The 21,245-nt window shown below is 43.7% G+C and overlaps 1 pseudogene; it reads left to right on the plus strand.

Moving 5' to 3' along the window:
- Window positions 1-839: 839 nt before the first annotated feature.
- Window positions 840-19,411, plus strand: LOC112403263 (olfactory receptor 52M1-like; annotated as a pseudogene).
- Window positions 19,412-21,245: the final 1,834 nt, after the last annotated feature.

The following is a 21,245-nucleotide window of genomic DNA, read 5'->3' on the forward strand; positions in this document are numbered from 1 at the left end:
ACAGGATTTAGGAGTAAAGCCCCGACGTCTTTTGTGGATTACTACTCTCCACTTGAGAAATACCTCTTGGCCTACTACTGGGCCTTAGTAGAGGCTGAATGCTTGAGCATGGGCCATCAAGTGACCATGTGATTGGAGCTTCCCTTCCTAAACTGGGTTTTATCTGACCCACCAAGCCTTTAAGTGGAGTTTGAACAGCAGGACTCCATCAAAGAGAAGTGGTACACATGTGATCAGACCCAAGCAGGTCCTGAAGGCACAAGTTACATGAAGTGGCCCCAAGGCCCACTGTCTGCACACCCGCTACACTTTCTCCATGCCTGCGCTATGACCTCATGAGAAGTTCCCTAGGATCAGTTCACAGAGGAAACTAAGAATTGGGTCTGGTTTATAGGAGGTTGTGTACAGTATACAGGTGCCACCTGAAAATGGACAGCTGCATACTATAATCCCTTTCTGGGACATCCCTAAAGGAAAGTGCTGAAGCAAAATCCCCCTCTGGGCAGAATTTTGATCAGCACAGCTGGTTGTTTACTTTTCTTGGGAGGAGAGATGGCCAGAGGCACAATTATATACTGACTTATGGACTGTGGCCAATGGTTCAGCTGGATGTTCAGGGACTTGGAATGAACATGATTAGAAAATTGGTAACAAGAAAATTTAGGGAAAATAAGAGACTTCCTGGGAAGGGCAAAAAATGAAGATTTCTGTCCCATGTGAATGTTCAAAGCATAACCTCAGCAGAGAAGGATTTAATAATCAAATGGTTAGGATGACCTCTTCTAGAGATATTAATCAGTCTTTTCTCTTAGACACCCCTGTCATTGCCCAATGGAATCATGAACAAAGTGGCCATGGTGACAGGGATGGAGGTTATGTACGACCCCAGCAATAGGGAGGGAATCACCAAGGCCAACTTGGCTATGGTCATTGCTGAGTGCCCAATCCGCCAGCAGCAGAGACTAACACCAAATCCACAATATGGCACCATTCCCCAAGGTGATAAGCCAGCTATCCTGTGGCACATTGATTACACTAGACTGCTTCCATCATGGAAGTGGGGGTAGTGTTTTGTTCTTATTGGAATAGACACTCTGGGTATGGTTTTGCTTTCCCTGCATGCAATGCTTCTTCCAAACTTATCTGTGGACTTACACAATGCCTTATCCACCATCTGGTATTCCATGGCTTCTGATAGGAAATCAGTTCACAGCAAATGAAGTACCTTTCTCCTTCACTAGTGTTACCATGTTTCCCAACACCCTGAAGTAGGTGGATTTACTGGACAATGGAGTGGTCTTTTGAAGAATCACTTATAGTACCAGCTAGGTAACAATATCTTGCAGGGCTGCAGAAGGTTCCCCAGAAGGCTGCATAGGCTCAGAATCAGCATACGATATTAGAACTATTTTCCCCATAGCCAGGATTCACAGGTCTAGGAATGAAGGGGTAAAATGGGAGTGACACCACTATTTCCCCTACTGAGCTACTAGCAAAATTTTTGCTGTTTCCACAACCTTAGGCCTTGTTGACCTAGAGGTCTTAGTTTCAAAGAGGATAATTCTCCTACCAGGAGACACAGTGATTCCACTGAACTGAAAGTTGACTGCCACCCAGTCACTTTGAGCTTATGTCTGAATCAAAAGGTAAAGTAGGGATTTACTGTATGGGCTGGTAAGTTTGATTTTTACTACCAAGGAGAAGTTGGTCTACTACTTCACAATGGAAGTAAGGAAGAATTTATCTGGATATACAGGAGATTCCTTAGGCTGTCTCTTGGTATTACCATGCCATGTGATTAAGGTCTATGGAAAACAACCACCCAATTCAGGCAGGACTACTAATCGACCATATTCTTCAGCAATAAAGATTTGGGTCACTCTACCAAGTAAGGAACCATGACAAGCAGAGATGCTTGCTGAAGCCAAAGGTAATACAGAATGAATAGTGGAAGTAGGTAGGTAGAAATACTAGCTATAACCACATCACCATGCTAATCAATTTATGGGGAGGACAAAACTAAGGAACTACTGAAATGGAAGGTATAGTGTCAAAGAAATATCACTTTGTGCATCAGTACCAGCTTACTGAAGTACCTTTACAAAAACGCACTGTGAGAATAACCAGTTTGGGGGCTGTGTCTTTGGATTTGAATGTTACAGAGTAAAAGTGCATGTTTATGTTGATACAGCACCTGCAATTCAGTATTGAACAATAGACAGCTCTTTGTATTCCAGACACAGGAAGTTATTTCTGAGGGAACAGCCAGCTTGGTGGAGCGCATAAAAGCCACTACTATAAAGACTGTTTATCCTGAGGAGGGGTATTTCCCAACTCCCCCTATAATTGCCAAAATGGAACACCCCAGATGAAGCAGCTGATATGCTTTGTATGCAAACCATGTGGGATTGACTTTATGGTGACCAGGATATTCAGTCGCTGAATATGTCCATTACCCATGTATGGTAAGTGCTGTAATTAAGGGGGCCCCTCTTGCATAGGCATCTCATGTAACTTTACTGCTACAAAATTAAACAAAAGTGTGAAAAACCTTATCAGATTTGCTCTCTCTGCTTCCCTGTATCTGACTGATTCCAAGAACATTAGAGTAATTAAGAAAATGGGGAGAGACAAAGGGGAGTGTCAAGGAACTCTAGCAGAGTGAAAGTTTAGGTGGTTGAGAAACAAGATGAATAAAGTGGACGATGATGGAGTAAAACAAAGATATTGATTCAGTACTGCCAGAGATTGGATAGACCAATGGAACCCCCTGATGCTCCCCCAACAATAAAGGGCCCCCCAAATGTCTCTCCTATTTACCCCAGTTTGGAAGAATTTTAAAAGCTGGAAGGCAAAGATTATAATAAAAAATTTGACCAGGAAATGCAAGGGGCAATGATTAGGCAGAATAATTAAGGCATAGAGTTGAAACTGAGCAGAATCCTATGGGGACTCCCCAGGTACAACCTCCTCCCTGCTTGTTTGTAAAAAAAAAAAAAAAAATAGCTTTAGTCTCCTAGGCCTTCTGAGTTCCAAAGAGCAGACTCAAGCAGTTAATAATTAGAGAAGTGAAAAAATACAGAAAAAGTTCAACCATAAAACAGTCCCAGGACTCCTAGTTTCTCCCCAAGGGATATAGCTAACAATCTGGTGCATATGTCAATACTTGAGTCATTTTATGGAAACCAGGATCCCACCAGATGGAAAACGCTGACTACAGCCACGGAGATCCAGTCAATTTGGAGCAAGAAGAGTGATGACCAAAATGCCACAAATACCTACTTTTTGCTTAAGACCCAACTAACCAGATGAACCCATGAGCTGATCATGCACTTGAGACCCTTACCCTTAATTTTAGTCTTTAAAAGCCCTTGCCTGAAAGCTACTGGAGAGACTGGGGCCTTTGAGCATTAGCTGCTTATTCTCCTTGCTTGGTGCTCTGCAGATAAACACTGTAGTTTCCTTCATCACCACCCAGCATCAGTAGGTTGGCTTTGCTGTGTGTCAGGTGAGTGAAACCAAATTTGGTTTGGTAACAACTTCAGGGACCACAAAAGGACTACAGTCCTGAGTAGGGATCTTGCTTATGGCAATTGGCCCCTGGCTAGTGGTGGTTCTCAGGTTCTGTCCAGAAGATGCACAAGCATCTTTGTCTCATGGACATTTCCAAGTGCTTGCTGCCACCAGACATCATTGGCCCATGATGCTTTTGATTTTGTGGTGAAGGAAACAAAGCACTTGCTGGTTGACATGCCTCTGGTAAGTAGTAGAGCTCACAGGCACTGGCACCAGTGTATTTTTCTCTTAGTCACTTGGCTGTGTCTGTGATGGGACACTGATTTTGCTGGGATTATTCCCTACTGCACTAAGCAATCTGTAACCCTGAGAGACCTCGCTGTATTTGCTTGCTTGCTTGATATTTGACAGCACCGGCCGTGAACAACTAAAAATGGGTACTCAGACCTCTGTTCCATCTTGTAGCTCCCCAGGGTATATTTTGAAGAATTCAGAATTTTAGTTATGCACCTGTGAAAAGAAATAAAATGGTGTTCTCTTCAAACATTGCTTGGCCTCAGTGTTCCTTAGGATCTGGAGAACAGTGCCTCCCTAATGGCTCTCTAAATTGTAATACCATCATCCAAGTAGAACTATTTTGTGAGAGGGAAGGAAAATGGGGTGAAGTTCCTTTTGTAGAGGCTTTTATGATGTTGTATCAAAGTGAGACTATTCAGAGAAAATGTAACATGCATACAATTATGATACAAAAAGTTCCCTCCAATAAGGAGATGTTAAAAGTTTTACCCAAGACTCAGGAATTGAGAGATGAATAAATTCAACAAATAAATGCTCCTACAGCACTGCCACTGTTGCATGGAGGGCAGAATAGTGAAGCAGGGGCTAGGGACCTTGATCCCATAGCAGCTGACACACTCCTACCAACTCTGGTGGGAGCCGAAGGAGGAGGAAACAACCTGCAGGAAACAGGGATGATCTCTCCCTCCTGTACCTGACAACAGGGCACCCAATTTGGCCAGGGAGCCACTCTTGTTCAGGCAGGGCAATTCCCACTGGAAGAATAAATGCCCAAGATCAGGCAGCAGGATTTGTGTGGATGTACTCTTCTAACCTGCCCCTTTATTTTTCACTCTCCCTTTTCACCTCAGACTTACTCAGTTGGAAAAATATGCCAATCTATTGGGATGACCAGTGGTCAAGGATGAAAAATTTATTCTCATCTCTACTACCCACAGCTCAAGTTGGGTTAATGTTCGAAGTGTACTAACTACCCTGTTCATTGAGGAAGAGAGGAGGATGGTGCCAGAAAAAGCTAGAGAAGAGGCAGATAACCTGAAAAGGGGCCCAAGGAACTTGCTTCCAGATCACAGTGAGGCAGTAGCCAGAGTGGCACTGCCCACCACCAAAAGACAGTTTTGTGGGTTTCTGGGAATGGCAGGATTCTTCCACATTTGGGTTGCAAACTTTGGGCTAAGAGCTAACTGTATGAGGCCCTAAAAGAGGCTGACTGTGATCCCTTAGAAGAGAGAGAATGTCAAAAGGCCTTCCAGACAATTAAGGAAAAAACTACTGACTGCTCCTTTTATGGGGTTGACAGATTTGAAAGAGCCATTTGATCTCTTGGTCGTTGAGAGGCAAGGAATGGGGCTGGGGGCACTGACCCAGAATCTGGGGAATACAAAGCACCCAGGAGACTATTTCTCAAAGACTTTGGGCATCGTAACTCAGGATGGCCAACATGTTTGAGAGCCATAGCTGCTACTTGTGATTTGTTGCAAAGGCAGAGAAATTCATTCTCGGAAAGTCAACCATGGTGCATACATCCCACTGTGTATTGCCACTTTGGGAACAAAAGTGTGGATACTGGCTTACTCTGGCTGCTTAGGAAGATATATGGCAATTTTGCTTGACAGTCCAAATGTGACTGTAAAGACTGTGCCCTCTTTCAACCCAGCCATGTTGTTCCCCACTCCTTTGGAGGGGCCATGCATGATTGTTTGCAGATCACTGAGCAGGTATACTCTAGCCACCTGGACCTGGCCGATGTTCCCTTTGGAGATCTGGACTTGGAGATAGACTATGATGGAAGTATTCAAGGACCATGGAAACAAGATGGCTAGATATGTGGTGATAAGCTTGCAAGAGATCCTAGAAGCAGAAGATTTGCTAGCAGGTACCTTGGCTCAGAAGGCTGAAGTGATCACCCTCACTCTATTTTTTACATCTCGGCGAAAGTAAGAAGGTTAACATCTACACGGACTCAAAATACTCCTTTTTGGTTGTGCATCACATGGGGCAATTTGGAAAGAGAAGACTGTTCACCTCTGAAAAGAAATCCAACATGGGCCAGATGTTTTGAAACTGCTAGATGAAGTGCTCAAGCCAAAGGAGGTGGCAATTATGCATTGCCTGAGACATCAGAGATCTGAGTAGTTTCAAAAAGAAAAAAAGCTGACCAAGCTGCTAAAGCAACTTCCAGGACAAAAACTCCTCCAGTTATGGCTCTGATCCCAAGTATACATCTGACCCAATTTAGCCTGAAATGCTAAATGCACCTGAGGACCTTAAAATTTCACAAGAATGGGGGTTTGATGCTACTCATCTAGAATCTGGGGCTTGGCTGGTGAATGACTAAGGAATGGTTTTAATTCCTGAACATCTAATGGAGGAAATAATAGGATCAATACACCAGGGCACCCAGTATGGGCGTGATGCCACCCTCCAGTGGATACAGGACCACCTCAAAGGACTAAACATGCAGAGGACAATTCAAAGAATCATATGAAAATGTATGATTTGTGTTAAAAATAATTCCAAGACTGGGCCTCCCCTGGCCCACATTGAAGTCCAAGCCAGAGGGGAAAGCCTGGGAGAAGACTGGCAAATAGACTTTACAGTCCTGCCCGAAGCAAAAGGTAAGTTTTGCTACCTACTGGTGGTGGCAGACACCTTTACAGGTTGGGTAGAAACATGCCCTTGCCAGACTGAAAAAGTTTCAGATGTAGTAAAGGTTTGCTTAAGGAGATAATTCCTAGATTTGGGCTACCCAGCTAAATTCAGAGTGCTAGCAGAGGCACCTTTATTGCTAATGTTACTCAGGAGGTATCTAAACAACTTGGAATAAAATGGGATTTGCATGAATCTTGGAGGCTTCAATCAACTGGAAAGATGGAAAAGATGAATGATACTTTAAAGAGAACTACAGCTAAAATCTGTTGCGAACCTAACTTAATATGGGATAGAGTATTCCTGTTTGCACTGCTTAGAATTAGAGTGGCCCCTAGAAGCAGGCTCCAATTGAGTACTTGTGAAGTACTGTGTAGGAGGCCCATCCTCTATTCTGAGTGGGTAGGTAGACAGATACCTGATCAAAAGGTAAAATAACTAGACACTATGTTATGTACAAACATTCTTATTATTTTTAAGTGTTATTAATAAATTTGCTACTAATCTCTTTTTTGACAAACGTTACCCTCCACCATATCAGACCTGGAGACTGGGTATTCCTAAAAACTTGGAAGGATGCACACCTGGAGAACCAACTCCAGACCTGGTGGGTGGGGCCTTACCAGGTTCTGCAAATAACCTGGTTCACTTCTGTTAAATTAACAGGAGTCAAGCTGTGGATCCATCACATGAGTGAAGCTGCCTCCTGACTCGACTATAAATCTACAGTCATCCCCATTTACAAAAAAAAAAAAAAAGACATCTACAGCCCTAGCAGAAAGTCAATTCTTCTGCAAGTCTGAACTGGTGGCTCTGGTTAAAAATCAAAGAAAGTATCTTAGATAAGTAATGAATGACTCATACCAATTCATAATAATATTTGTAATTGGTTGGAGTATTTTTCTGATTATTTGCTTATGCCCCTTTGCTTGCTTCCTGATTTAACCATTTATCTGAGTGTATGGTAGGCAAACTTGTTATTTGTCATGATATTAATAGGAGATACTTAACCCTGTTCTAACTTAATCCTTGTAATAATGGGGTTAGTACCAAAGGTTAGGGTCACCAGTGTTTTCCCATAAGCTGTTGGCCCTGAGTATACTGACGGCTCTTGTAATTATCATCTCACTGGTGTCTGCTGCCTCCTAGAAAGAAAATAATTATGTTGTCTCAGAGTATAGCCAGAGGTGAAAATTTAAGTGGTTGTTGGATATATATCATCTCTCAAACTATTCATAAACAAAATCTCCCTTCAACGGTCCTGATAATTGATTTTGATATTGTACTGGACCCCATGACCGCCTATAATCTTTTGCCTTCAAACATCACATTCCAAATCCAGAGATTTAGAGGACCTCAAAATATTCCAATCCCTTGCTTCATTCTGTTTGAGGTGGCTTCCATTTCAGGGAAAGCTACTGTTGGTCCATTGCAGTCCCTTGCATTTCTCATGAGAAAATGCAATGCCCCCAAATCACCTGAAATGTACAATTGACAAATGTGTAAGGGCTAAAAATAACATCCATTCTGGAGAGCCACACAAGTTAGATATCATGTAAACAAACTATGGAAGTCTTGCAATGGCTCTCGCCTCTGGCTTGATAATGTAATTTCTGAACTCCCCAAAAGTGAAAGCATCAATGACTACCTGGGAGGTAAAGCTAGTGCTATTCCAGGATATATTTGTTGTATAGCGAGTGACTCACCACTATGAGGATGGGCACATTGCTTAGATAGCTAGCAAATTGAAGGGTCATACCTGCTGGGACACTTTATAACCCCTCTTTCCATGCACAACCCAGAGAACATCACTTCCCTCCCTAAATCAAACCCTAACCTTTAAAGAGATGTTGGCAGGGTATGAGGACAATATAAGATAAAGTATTCTTGGCATCTTCATACCAAGGTTAGAGTGTGTCAATATAGATATGATTCATAACGTTGCCACAAGTGGACAAACTGCCGAGGACATGGCTAAAAGTACTGTGGTCCAATAAACATCTTTGGATTCAATGACTTGAGTGGTCCTCAATTATAGAGTAGCCCTTGATTTCTTAGTGGCAAAATGAGAGTATGTGTAGGGGCTCATACCATGTGCTGAATGAGATAAATACCTCTAGAGAAATTGAAACATATATGTCAAAAGGCTACTTGGTTGCAGAATGCAGGTAAAGAGGACCTGATCCAGGACTTATTTTCCTGGTTGCGATCTGGGAAAAAAAGGACTCTTTCGGGGATTGCTACAAGATTGCATTTTGATCATCATTCTTATTGTAATCTGTTAATTCTCAAATGTTTGTCTACGTGCTGTGACAAAGCAAAGAGAGATGTAGTGTGCTCATAATACAAAATGCTGATATTAGATCTGGGACTCAGGAATTCTTTGAAATGATAGTCTTTCTCTCCTCTAATCCTGAAAGGCTAAAAGTCCTCTGCATCCCGTTTCTCATTTGTAGAAAAATCTTTGGTCTCCTAGGCCTTCCAAGCTTCAAAAAGCAGACTTGAGCAGTTAAAAATTGGACAAGTGAGAAAATGCAGAAACAAAGAAAAAGAAGTCAAGCCAGAGAAGTAATAATAGCTTGAACAACAGTTCAGCCATAAAACAGTCACAGGACTCCTAGTTTCTCCCCAGCGGATATAGATAACAATGTGGTACATATCCTTGAGTTCTTTTTACAGAAACCAGGACCCCAAGGGATGGACAGTGCTGACCACAGTCAGGGAGACCCAGACAGTTGAAACCAGAAGAGTGATGACCAAGATGCCAGAAATCTCTCTTTGTTGCTTAAGACCCAACCAATCAGAAGAACCCCTGAACTGATCATGCATTTAAGATATTTACCCTAAATTTTAATCGTTGAAAATCCTTACCTGGCTGGGAAAACTGGACAGCTACATGTAAAAGAATGAAATTAGAACACTCCCTAACACCATACACAAAAATAAACTCAAAATGGATTAAAGACCTAAACGTAAGGCCAGACACCATCAAATTCTTAGAGGAAAACATAGGCAGAACACTCTACGACATAAATTACAGCAAGATCCTTTTTGACCCACTTCCTAGAGAAATGCAAATAACAAAAATAAAAAATGGCACCTAATGAAACTTAAAAGCTTTTGCACAGCAAAGGAAACCATAAACAAGATGAAAAGACAACCCTCAGAATGGGAGAAAATATTTGCAAAAGAAGCAACTGACAAAGGATTAATCTCCAAAACATACAAGCAACACATGCAGCTCAATATCAAAAAAACAAAAAACCCAGTCCAAAAATGGGCAGAAGACCTAGACATTTCTCCAAAGAAGTTATACAGATTGCCAACAAACAAATGAAAGAATGCTCAACATCATTAATCATTAGAGAAATGCAAATCAAAACTACAATGAGATATCATCTCACACCAGTCAGAATGGCCAACAAAAAAATCTAGAAACAATAAATGCTTGAGAGGGTGTGGAGAAAAGGGAACTCTCTTGCACTGTTGGTGGGTATGTAAATTGATACAGCCACTATGGAGTTTCCTAAAAAAACTAAACATAGAACTACCATTTAAGCCAGCAATCCCACTAGTGGGCATATACCCTGAGAAAACCATAATTCAAAAACAGTCATGTACCAAAAAGTTCACTACAGCTCTATTTACAATAGCCAGGACATGGAAGCAACCTAAGTGTCCACTGACAGATGAATGGATAAATAATATGTGGCACATATATACAATGGAATATTACTCAGCCATAAAAAGAAATGAAACTGAGTTATTCGTAGTGAGGTGGATGGACCTAGAGTCTGTCATACAGAGTGAAGTAAGTCTGAAAGAGAAAAACAAATACTGTATGCTAACACATACATATGGAATCTAAGAAAAAAAATCGTCATGGAGAACCTAGGGGCAAGATGGGAATAAAGAAACAGACCTACTAGAGAATGGACTTGAGGATATGGGGAGGGGGAAGGGTAAACTGTGACAAAGTGAGAGAGTGGCATGGACATATATACACTACCAAACGTAAAATAGATATCTAGTGGGAAGCAGCCACATAGCACAGGGAGATCAGCTCGGTGCTTTGTGACCACCTAGAGGGGTCGGATATGGAGGGTGGGAGGGAGGGAGATGCAAGAGGGAAGAGATATGGGAACATACGTATATGTATACCTGATTCACTTTGTTATAAAGCAGAAACTAACACACCATTGTAAAGCAATTATACTCCAATAAAGATGTTAAAAAAAAAAGTCATGTACCAAAACATCCATTGCTGCTCTATTTGCAATAGCCACAACATGGAAGCAAGCTAAGTGTCCATCAACAGATGAATGCATAAAGAAGATGTGGCACATATATATAATGGAATATTACTCAGCCATAAAAAAGAACGAAACTGAATTATTTTTAGTGACGTGGATGGACCTAGAGACTGTCATACAGAGGGAAGTAAGTCAGAAAGAGAAAAAGAAATACTGAATGCTAACACATATATATGGAAATTAAAAGAAAAAAAAGAAAATGATGAGAAGAACCTAGGGGCAAGATGGGAATAAAGATGCAGACCTACTAGAGAATGGACTTGAGGATATGGGGAGGGGGAAGGGTAAGCTGGGACAAAGAGAGAGTGGCATGGACATATATACACTACCAAATGGAAAACAGATAGCTAGTGGGAAGCAGCCCCATAGCACAGGGAGATCAGCTCAGTGTTTTGTGACCACCTAGAGGGGTGGGACAGGGAGGGTGGGAGGGAGGGAGATGCAACAGGGAAGAGATATGGGAACATATGTATATGTATAACTGATTCACTTTGTTATAAAGCAGAAACAGACACACCATTTTAAAGCAAGTATACTCTAATAAAGAAGTTTAAAAAAAGAAAAAAAGAGCCTTACCTGAAAGCAGCCAGGGAGTTCGGGTCCTTTGAGCATTAGCTACCTATGGTATTGTTATATATTTCCTTTTAGTAAAAAGGAAAAAGCTTCAGGAGATGATAGCCGATGAGAGCAGCACAAGGCAACAAGGGGATGAGAACATAAGAGGAGTACTTGGTGATGCTGGGATAGGGATTTCATTCAATGGCTAAGAACAGAAGGTATTTTCAAATTAAGATAATACAGCCTAATACTTGCCAGGTCATTCTGACACCCAAATTAACTGACATTTCCAAGTGGTATCTAGCCAAGTACGAATGTCTATGAGGATGTATATCACAAGGGGATTCCCATCTAATTGTATATCCATGGTTGTTTTAGGTTCTAACAAAATCCTCCCATGTGTGGAAAACACAGAACAGAATAAACTATCAATAACCTACATAAGAGTGGATATGGGGAGGCTAGAGATTGGATGGGTTCCAGCTCAGAGAAAATTTATGAGTAGGATGAAGGATATACAGGGAATTCATTCTAAGTACAGGGAGCCAGATACAGGGCTAAAGAATGTGGGAAAGCTCACAAAAGAGGTGAAACTCAGGGGTGGGTATCAAGAAGAGATGGCGATAAAGAATTCAGGTATAGGAATAACTTGGTCCAGGACACATGTCTAGTGTCAGTACTAGCAGTTAGAAGCAGACAGATGTGGGCTCACGTCTATGCTCTTAACCACTGTGGTGTACCACTTCCCTCAAACAAAGGATGAGTTCAGGTTTGATTCAATACCCCAGCTCTAACACTTGTAAGCCATGAATTTGAAAAAACGCTTTACCTATACTGAGCATCAGTATTCCTATTTTGAATGAGAATTAATCTTCTAGCTTCAGAGAAGATGAATTTTCATTTCACTCAAGTATTTTTTCCATTATAATCATTTCATTCCCTGGTCTAACAAGCTCAGGGTTCTGTTCATACACCAGAGTTGTGCATGAACACTGGCTTATTTCAGAGCAAGAGTAACAACTCATTGGTAAGGTTATAAACCAGAAAGGCAATATTCAATTTATAAACAGAAATGGAGCGACGTATTTGGGGTTGCTGGTATCATTATGTTGGCCTGAAGCAGCACATTCTCTTCAGCTTTGACTGACCTACATCGGAAGCTAGGTTGCAAGATAGGTTTCTCTTATCTAATTAACCCTGAATTGGCGCAGTCAAATGAAGGATTAAGATATTTATTGACACCAAGCTTGATGCTTTCCTCTGTTCTGTAGAGCTCAGTCATCCATTGGTATCTCATGCTTGTGCCAGGATGCCCTCTCCTGGACAGTGTTAGAATGAGCACAGATAATGTTTGCTTCTGATTCACCTCTGCTTCCAAGGCTGAATACACATCTGATTTAATATATATTTAAAGTGAAGAAAGTTAATTTCTAATGCTCTTCTGCACATCTCATACCTCTGCATCAATTGCGAGGTTGTTTTGAGTTGGTCCATAAAATCAAGTTAAAGAGAGAAGCCTTACTTTAGCCTTCAATTTAAATGCACTGATTTACTGAATACTTATTTCTAAATAACATGCAAGAGGGGAAGAGGGGGAAGACGGCGGAAGAGTAAGACGCGGAGATCACCTTCCTCCCCACAAATATATCAGAAATACATCTACACGTGGAACGATTGCTACAGAACACCTACTGAACGCTGGCAGAAAACATCAGGCCTCCCAAAAGGCAAGAAACTCCCCACGTACCTGGGTAGGGCAAAAGAAAAAAGAATAAACAGAGACAAAAGGATAGGAACAGGACCTGCACTAGTGGGAAGGAGCTGTGAAGGAGGAAAGGTTTCTACACACTAGGAAGCCCCTTCGGAGGCGGAGACTGCGGGTGGCGGAGGGGGGAAGCTTCGGAGCCGCGGAGGAGACCACATAAACAGGGGTGCGGAGGGCAAAGCGGAGAGATTCCCACACAGAAGATCGGTGCCGACAGGCACTCACCAGCCAGAGAGGCTTGTCTGCTCACCCGCCGGGGCGGGCGGGTCTGGGAGCAGAGGCTCGGGCGGGCTTCGGCTGGAGCACAGGGAGAGGACTGGGGTTGGCGGCGTAAACACAGCCTGCAGTGGGTTAGTGCACCACGGCTAGCCAGGAGGGAGTCCAGGGAACAGTCTAGAGCTGACGAAGAGGCAAGAGACTTTTTCTTCCTACTTTGTTTCCTGGTGTGCGAGGAGACGGGATTAAGAGAGATGCTTAAAGGAGCTCCTGAGACGGGCGTGAGACGCTAAGGCTGCTGCTGCCGCCACCAAGAAGCCTGTGTGCGAGCACAGGTCACTCTCCACACCTCCCCTCCCGGGAGCCTGTGCAGCCCACCACTGCAGGGTCCGAGGATCCAGGGACAACTCCCCCGGGAAAACGCACGGCGCGCCTCAGGCTGGTGCAACGTCATGCCGGCCTCTGCCGCCGCAGGCTCGGCCTGCATCTGTACCCCTCCCTCCCCTGGGCCTGAGTGAGCCAGAGCCCCCGAAGCAGCTGCTCCTTTAACCCCGTCCTGAGTGAAGAACAGACGCCCTCCAGCGACCTACACGCAGAGGCGGGGCCAAATCCAAAGCTGAGCCCCGGGAGCTGTGTGAACAAAGAAGAGAAAGGGAAATCTCTCCCAGCAGACTCAGGAGCAACGGATTAAATCTCCACCATCAACTTGATGTACCCTGCATCTGTGGAATACCTGAATAGACAACGAATCATCCCAAATTGAGGAGGTGGACTTTGAGAGCAAGATTAGTTTCTCCCCTTTTCCTCTTTTTGTGAGTGTGTATGTGTATGCTTCTGGGTGAGATTTTGTCTGTATAGCTTTGCTTTCACCATTTGTCCTAGGGTTCTATTCGTCCGTTTTTTTTTCTTTAAAAAAATATTTTTCTTACTAATTATTTTAATAAATTTATTTTCTTTTCTTTCTTACTTTCTACTTTTTCTCCCTTTTATTACAGTCTACCTGAAAAAGAATTCAGAATAATGATAGTAAAGATGATCCACAATCTTGGAAATAGAATAAAGAAAATGCAAGAAACATTCAACAAGGACCTATAAGGACTAAAGATGAAACAAGCAACAATGAACAACACAATAAGTGAAATTAAAAATACTCTAGAAGGGAAGTTTCGAAAGCTAGATATGAATCTGTATGGAATGAAATTCCTCTTTTTACTGGGCTGAGGGTATAACATGTGCACAGGCATTGAAGCAAGAAATAACCCTGTATATTTCAGCAACCACAAGCAGTTTTACACAGAATATATCATTTAAGATTGGGGAGCAGGTAGCAAGCTTTCAGAAGTTCCTAGCTTCTCCTGAGGTGCGAGAGAAGTAGAATCCTCTGGAAAGGGCGTAGAAGTACAAATTAGATTCTTTCTGTATTGATTCTAGTTCATTAACCCCTGCCCTGACATTGGCTCCTGGTCTGAGGGAAACGATTAAGGATGTCTGTCTCACTCTTAACCCCTCCCAGAAGCAATAACAGCAGTGATGGTAATAACAATGCTGTTTCAGCACCTGGCATGTTTCCTTACTAGTCCGTTTTTATACAGTATCTCAATTATGAGAGCTACCCAGAGATAGGTATTATTCCTATTTTATGCTTGAAAAATTGAGTATGAAACTTGTTCAAGTTTACACAGTGAGTATGTAACCAAGCTGGCTTGCAAACTCAAGCCTTTTCAGCCTCAAAGGCCATGTCTTGTCACATGTCCTAAAGTGTGTTGCCCCACAACCCATGAGAAGCCCATTAGGACACACCAGGGGATAAGCCAAACAGAAAAGTTTTCCTCCGTTCTAAGAAATGGGATTTTAGGTTGGGAATTTTAGGTTCAGAAAGATTTAAAGGAGATGCACTGCTCTACTCAAGTCTCTGGGGTCCTTCTCTTACAATGTAAAGCAGAATGAGGGAAAAACCTGCACTATCTCATTTGTAGGTAATAGCCACTTGTCTTTTTTTTTTTTTTTTGCGTGACGCAGGCCTCTCACTGTTGTGGCCTCTCCTGTTGCAGAGCACAGGCTCCGAACACGCTGGCCCAGCAGCCATGGCTCACGGGTCCAGCTGCTCCGCGGCTTGTGGGATCTTCCCGGACTGGGGCACGAACCCGTGTCCCCTGCATCGGCAGGCAGATTCTCAACCACTGCGCCACCAGGGAAGCCCCCACTGTTCTGTCTTGAAGTTAATTCAGGACTCTACCACCATCTCCAAATGCTGTAAGGATATCAAACTTCCTTAGAGATTGACAGCCAGGCTGAGCTCTAATCCCAAGAAGATTCCTCATCCCTCCTCTAGGAAAGCCTTTCTGATTTCTACTTGGTGTCCTTAGACTAGCTGTAGACTACAGGGAGGTTGGAGAACAAGGAAGAGCAGGACTTGGACCCAAGGGGTCATGATTCAAATAAGAAGTCTCCCTTACATAGACCCAGACCTCTATGGACCAACCCTGACATGCTGCAGGTAACTGTTCAGTTTTAGAATCTGTATCCATTCTGTGGGACAAATCCTGCAATTTTCCTTCTCCACTGAGATGGTGGGAAGGTTAAAAATGAAATTCCCTTTACCCCTGAACAGAATGCTTATAAGTGACAGGCCTCAGAGGCATTTGCAGAGCCCCAGGCTCTTGTTGACACTACCCATCCCAGGTAAGAGCATCTTACAAGGAGAATCTAGAAAAGGGGTAAAAGTCATCAGTAAGCATTCCCAACTCATAAGGAAGAACAGACTTGGGACTCCTGGGCATTCAACCTTAGATCATGTGCCTGTATAAGTCTCCAAGACCCAAAAGGAAGGAATTCTCTTGGAAGGTGATTTAGAAAGGGTGGAGTCCACATAGAGTCACACACAAGGAGGCTGAAGAGGACTCTAGTTCACTAGCCAATACAGGATCCTCCAAAACACCTCCAGGTGCTTTAAAAAGACATGATATTTTATTTTTATTTAACATAGCCAGGCACCGTGCTAGCATAAGTGTTACAACAGAGAATGAGATAAACATGGTCCCTACTCTCACGAAACTTATATTCTGTTCAGGGAAACAGGCAGGTAAGCAGGCAATCCATATTACTATGTGTGTGCAGTACAAAGACAGGCCTGTTTAGGGTGATACCTAAGCTGTGGCAGTATATGCATCTGTAAAGATCATCTAGGTGAGCAAGGTGAGAAGACTCTATTCAAACACCAGGAAAGAACATCGGTAGTTAACAGGGACAAAATAACTTGACAGAGTTGGGAAATGGCAAAATTCAGCCCCATAGGAAAGTAGTGAGCAGGGTGAGAATGGTAATAATAGTGGTTGGTGTTGGTAAATGTACTTGGATACAGCTCAGGTGGGAGCTGTCCTGTAGCCTCCTTCGGTTGTGTTTAAGGTGTGAGGGCTCGGCTTCTGACTAGGGAGGCAGAAGTTAAGGTGTGTTAGGATCTTAGAAAGAATAATGGTCACCAAATCTAGTCCCAAAGCTCAGCCACCTCCACCCAGCAGTTGAAGTGCATCCCCCCAGTCGTGGGTACACTTTTCAGTTTCATATGTTCCTAGAGATGGACAGGAAGAGGAAGAGATGAGATGGAGATGGAATGTCCATCATGAAAACAGCTCTGTGTGTTGTTAGGTATGAGGAAGCAAAGAGGGATAAAAATCAAATCTACCTAACTCCAGGGCTTGAGGCCAGTTCATAGGAAGGGGCACATTAGACATGGATCTAATAAGGTCTGGAACGTAGTAGAGGTCTGCCTACTTTCAAGAGAAATCACTTCTTATGCCAATAATTCACTAGGTATAGATTTAGCCTCTTATGTAATTTGGTCTGTGAGATCCTCCTATAACATGACTGCTCTGCCCAAATGTAGAGGGGAACCACTGCCCCAGGGTGTGGCTCAGTAGTGATGAGACTCAACATCAGAAGGGAAGATAGTGTGCAAGATGTTTCAGTGTCTATCATAGGAGGAAGGTAACCACTGTAAGTGGGACAAGCATCAGAACAGAAGACAAATTCATTTGCCAAGTTCCGCTGATTTTTCTATTCAAAAATTTTCCCTTTTCTGGAGTAAGACATTTCTTTGCATGATTACAATTTTGCTTAGTGGGGTAAAGTAGACAAGACCCCTTTAAATGTAAATGTAGACAGTGTGGTCAAGATCATTTAGCACTTGACCACAATGAGATTATAAATCTTTTGTCTTTGGAACTAGTTCTGTGAAGTTGTCCACTTTCAGATGTCTCCTTCTGAGGAAGCAGGCAAGTTTTCAAGCGATGATACTGGTGAAGACTGTACACTATTGGGATCTGTTCTGATATATCCAAAGAAGAAGTGGCATGGTCAAGGGGGCAACTGAAGAGATCATCTACAGAGGCCTGGGAAGGGTTAAGAAAACTGACAAGGGATGGTGGAGGCCCAGGCTAACCCCAGGGAGCAGCATCACCTAACTCAGGCCTACCAGGTAAGGCAAGATGCAGTTGCCAGAACACAAGTGCGGGGTGGGCGGTGTCACTTTTCAGGAGCTGTGGTCTTTGGTAGAAAATCACAGCACTGCCAAGTGCACCTGGCAGAAAGGGACTGGGGAATAAGTTCTTGATGGCTAGTCTCACCCTCTTATCTCCTGCGTCATATGAGCTGAGCCCACCTAGAAACTGGAGGAAAAAGAAAAGCAGTACTCCATAAATGTCAGCTTTTGGGGACAGACAACAGAGATCGGGAGGAATAGATGGAGAACAGATGGAGAATAAGCAACACAAAGGGTAAGAAACAAAGACAGGGTCCCCCCAGCCTAAAGCCTTGCCTCACCCCACCTCCTCACCTCAATCACAGGCTGATTCCTGTGCACTCTTTCTTTCCCAGCCCCAGTAACTCAGCCTTTTCACCTTCCCTTTTTCCTGCTTCTGCCAACACTTTCTCTGTTCTCATTCATAGTCATCTATGAGAATCTTGAGATGGAGGAAAATCCCAGCTCAAGCGGAGGGATTCTGTGGGATAAAGTCACTACAAACAGCTTACACGAGTTGCCTGGCACCTGGTGGCATCCTTCTGGCACCATGACTACCTGGAGAGAGACATTCCAACGTTTCTTGAAGTTTACTGAATGTATCTTTGGTTTTACACATTAGTCTCAACTGTCTAAAGAGGTAAAGCTTAGGGTTACTGTTCCTCAGACACTGCCTTCTCATTCAATCCTCATGACTTCTCTAGGACACAGTACTTAATTTTGTTGTAGAATGAGGTCAGTTGTATTTAAGTAATAGGATAAATTAATTTGCCTCAAGCTCCTACGGCCAAGATATGAAATCAGATCTGAAAAATTCTAAAGGCCAGATACTGGCTACTTTGCTATATTCCAACCAACTAGGCTCAAGATGTGGAAGACAAAGCTTCTTACATACTTATTCCCCTGACATTCTTCTATTGTATATAGGAACACATTCTGGCATGATCCTTTAGATCCTAAAAAAAAATAAAACTATTTCCATGTTGTCTTTCTCAATATATATTTCCCCATTAACCAATTGCTCTGAACTATATAACTAGCCACGCTCACTTTACATAATGTCTGCTCGGGACCCAGCTCCTTCCAGCTCACTGGCATTCCAGGATTGGAGTCCCTGCACATCTGGCTCTCCATCCCCTTTGGCTCCATATACCTGGTGGCCATGGAAGGGAATGTCACCACTCAGGCTGTGGTAATGGTGGAGCACTGCCTGCACCAGCGCATGTACTTCTTCCTGTGCCTAGAGGCTATCATTGACCTGGTTCTGTCCACTTCCACTATCCCCAGACTGCTGGGAATCTTTTGATTTGGTGCTGTTGACATTGGCTTGGATGGCTCCTTGGCTCAAATGGCTCCTTGGCTCAAATGTTCCTCATCCACTGCTTTGGCACGGTTGAGTAAGGCATCTTCCTTGCCATGGCTTTTGACCACTACATAGCCATCTGCGACCCACTCTATCATACCACAGTGCTCATTTATACTATGGTGGGATGTTAGGGGCTAGCTGGCCTCTTCTGGGGTGTATTCCACATTGGACCCCTGCCTCTGAACAGAAAGGACAAAAGAATAGAGAGAGGACCTGCACCTCTGGGAGGGAGCTGTGAAGGAGGAAAAGTTTCCACACACTAGGAAGCCTCTTCACTGGCCGGGATGGGAGGTGGAGGTGGGGGAAGCTTTGGAGCCACAGAGGAGAGCACAGCAACAGGGGTGCAGAGGAAAAAGCAGAGAGATTCTCACATAAAGGACACCAGCCTGAGACATTTGTCTGCTCAACCACCCGGGCGGGTGAGGGCTGGGAGTTGAGGCTCAGGCTTTGGAGATTAGACCCCAGGGAGAAGACTGGGGTTGGCTGTGTGAAGATAGCCGGAAGGGGGCTAGTGCACCACAGCTAGCTGGGAGGGAGTCCGGGAAATAGTCTGGACCTGCCAAAGAGGCAAGAGACCATTGTTTCAGGGTGTGTGAGAAGAGGGGATTCCTTCCCCGTGTGCCCACAGAAGGCAGAGCACCACCACCTAAGCGAGCTCCAGAGACGGGCACAAACCACGGCTATCAGCTCGGATCCCAGAGTTGGGCATGAACTGCTAACACTGCAGCCACTGCCACCAAGAAGCCTGTGTGCAAGCACAGGTCACTATGCACATCCCCCTGGGAGCCTGTGCAGCACACCACTGCCAGGGTCGCGTAATCCAGAGACAACTTCCCCAGCAGAACACACGGCATGCCTCAGGCTGTTGCAATGTCACACTGGCCTCTGCTGCTACAAGATCACCCCTCATTCCAATTATGGAATTCCGTACCCCTCCCTCTCCCGGGCTTGAGTGAGCAGGAGAGCACTAATCAGCTGCTGCTTTACCCCTTTCTGTCTGGGTGGGGAACACACTCCTGACGGTGGTCTACACACAGAGGCGGTGGCCAAAATCAAAGCTGAACCCCAGGAGCTGTGAGAACAAAGAAGAGAAAGGGAAATCTCCCCAGCAGCCTCAGGAGCAATTGATTAAATCCCCACGATCAACTTGATAAACGCTGCATCTGTGGAATACCTGAATAGACAACAAATGTTCCCAAAATTGAGGTGGTGGACTTCGGGAGCAACTGTAGACTTGGGGTTTGCTTTCTGTGTCTAATTTGCTTCTGATTTTATATTTATCTTAGTTTAGTTTCAGTGCTTATTATCATTGTTGGATTTGTTTATTGGTTTCGTGCTCTCTAAATTTTTATATTTTTTTTATACATTTTTAAACATTAAAAAAAATTGTTTTCCTTCTTTTCTGTGTATGTGTATGCTTATTTGTGTGATTGTCTTTTTAGGTTTGCTTTCACCATTTGTCCAAGGATTTTGTCTGGTTTTTTTTCTTCTTCTTCTTCTTCTTTCTTTCTTCCTTTTCTTCTGAGCTGTGTGTCTGGCAAGGTCTTGGTGCTCTGGCTGGGTGTCAGACCTGAGCCCCTGAGGTGGGAGGGCTGAGTCCAGGACACTCGACCACCAGAAACCTCCCAGTCCCATGTAATGTCAATCGGCGAGAGCTCTCCCAGGGATATTTGTCTCAACACTAAGACCAAGCCCCACTCAACAGCTAGCAAGCTGCAGTGCTGGAAGCCCCATGCCAAACTAGCAAGACAGGAACAAACTCCACCCATTAGCAAAGAGGCTGCCTAAAGTCATACTAAGTTCACACACTCCAAAACACACAACCAGATGCAGCCTAGCCCACCAGAAAGACAAGATCGAGCCCCATCCACCAGAACACAGGCACCAGTCCCCTCCACAAGACACTGAACCAACCTCACACACTGGGGGTAGACACCAAAAATAACGGGAACTATGAACCTGCAGCCTGCAGACTATGCTACAAAGCTACAGTAATCACGACAGTATGGTACTGGCACAAAAACAGAAATATAGATCAATGGAACAGGA

The sequence above is a fragment of the Neophocaena asiaeorientalis genome, unplaced genomic scaffold (genome assembly GCF_003031525.2).
Source record: "Neophocaena asiaeorientalis asiaeorientalis breed wild unplaced genomic scaffold, Neophocaena_asiaeorientalis_V1.1 scaffold1122, whole genome shotgun sequence".
NCBI lineage: Eukaryota > Metazoa > Chordata > Mammalia > Artiodactyla > Phocoenidae > Neophocaena > Neophocaena asiaeorientalis.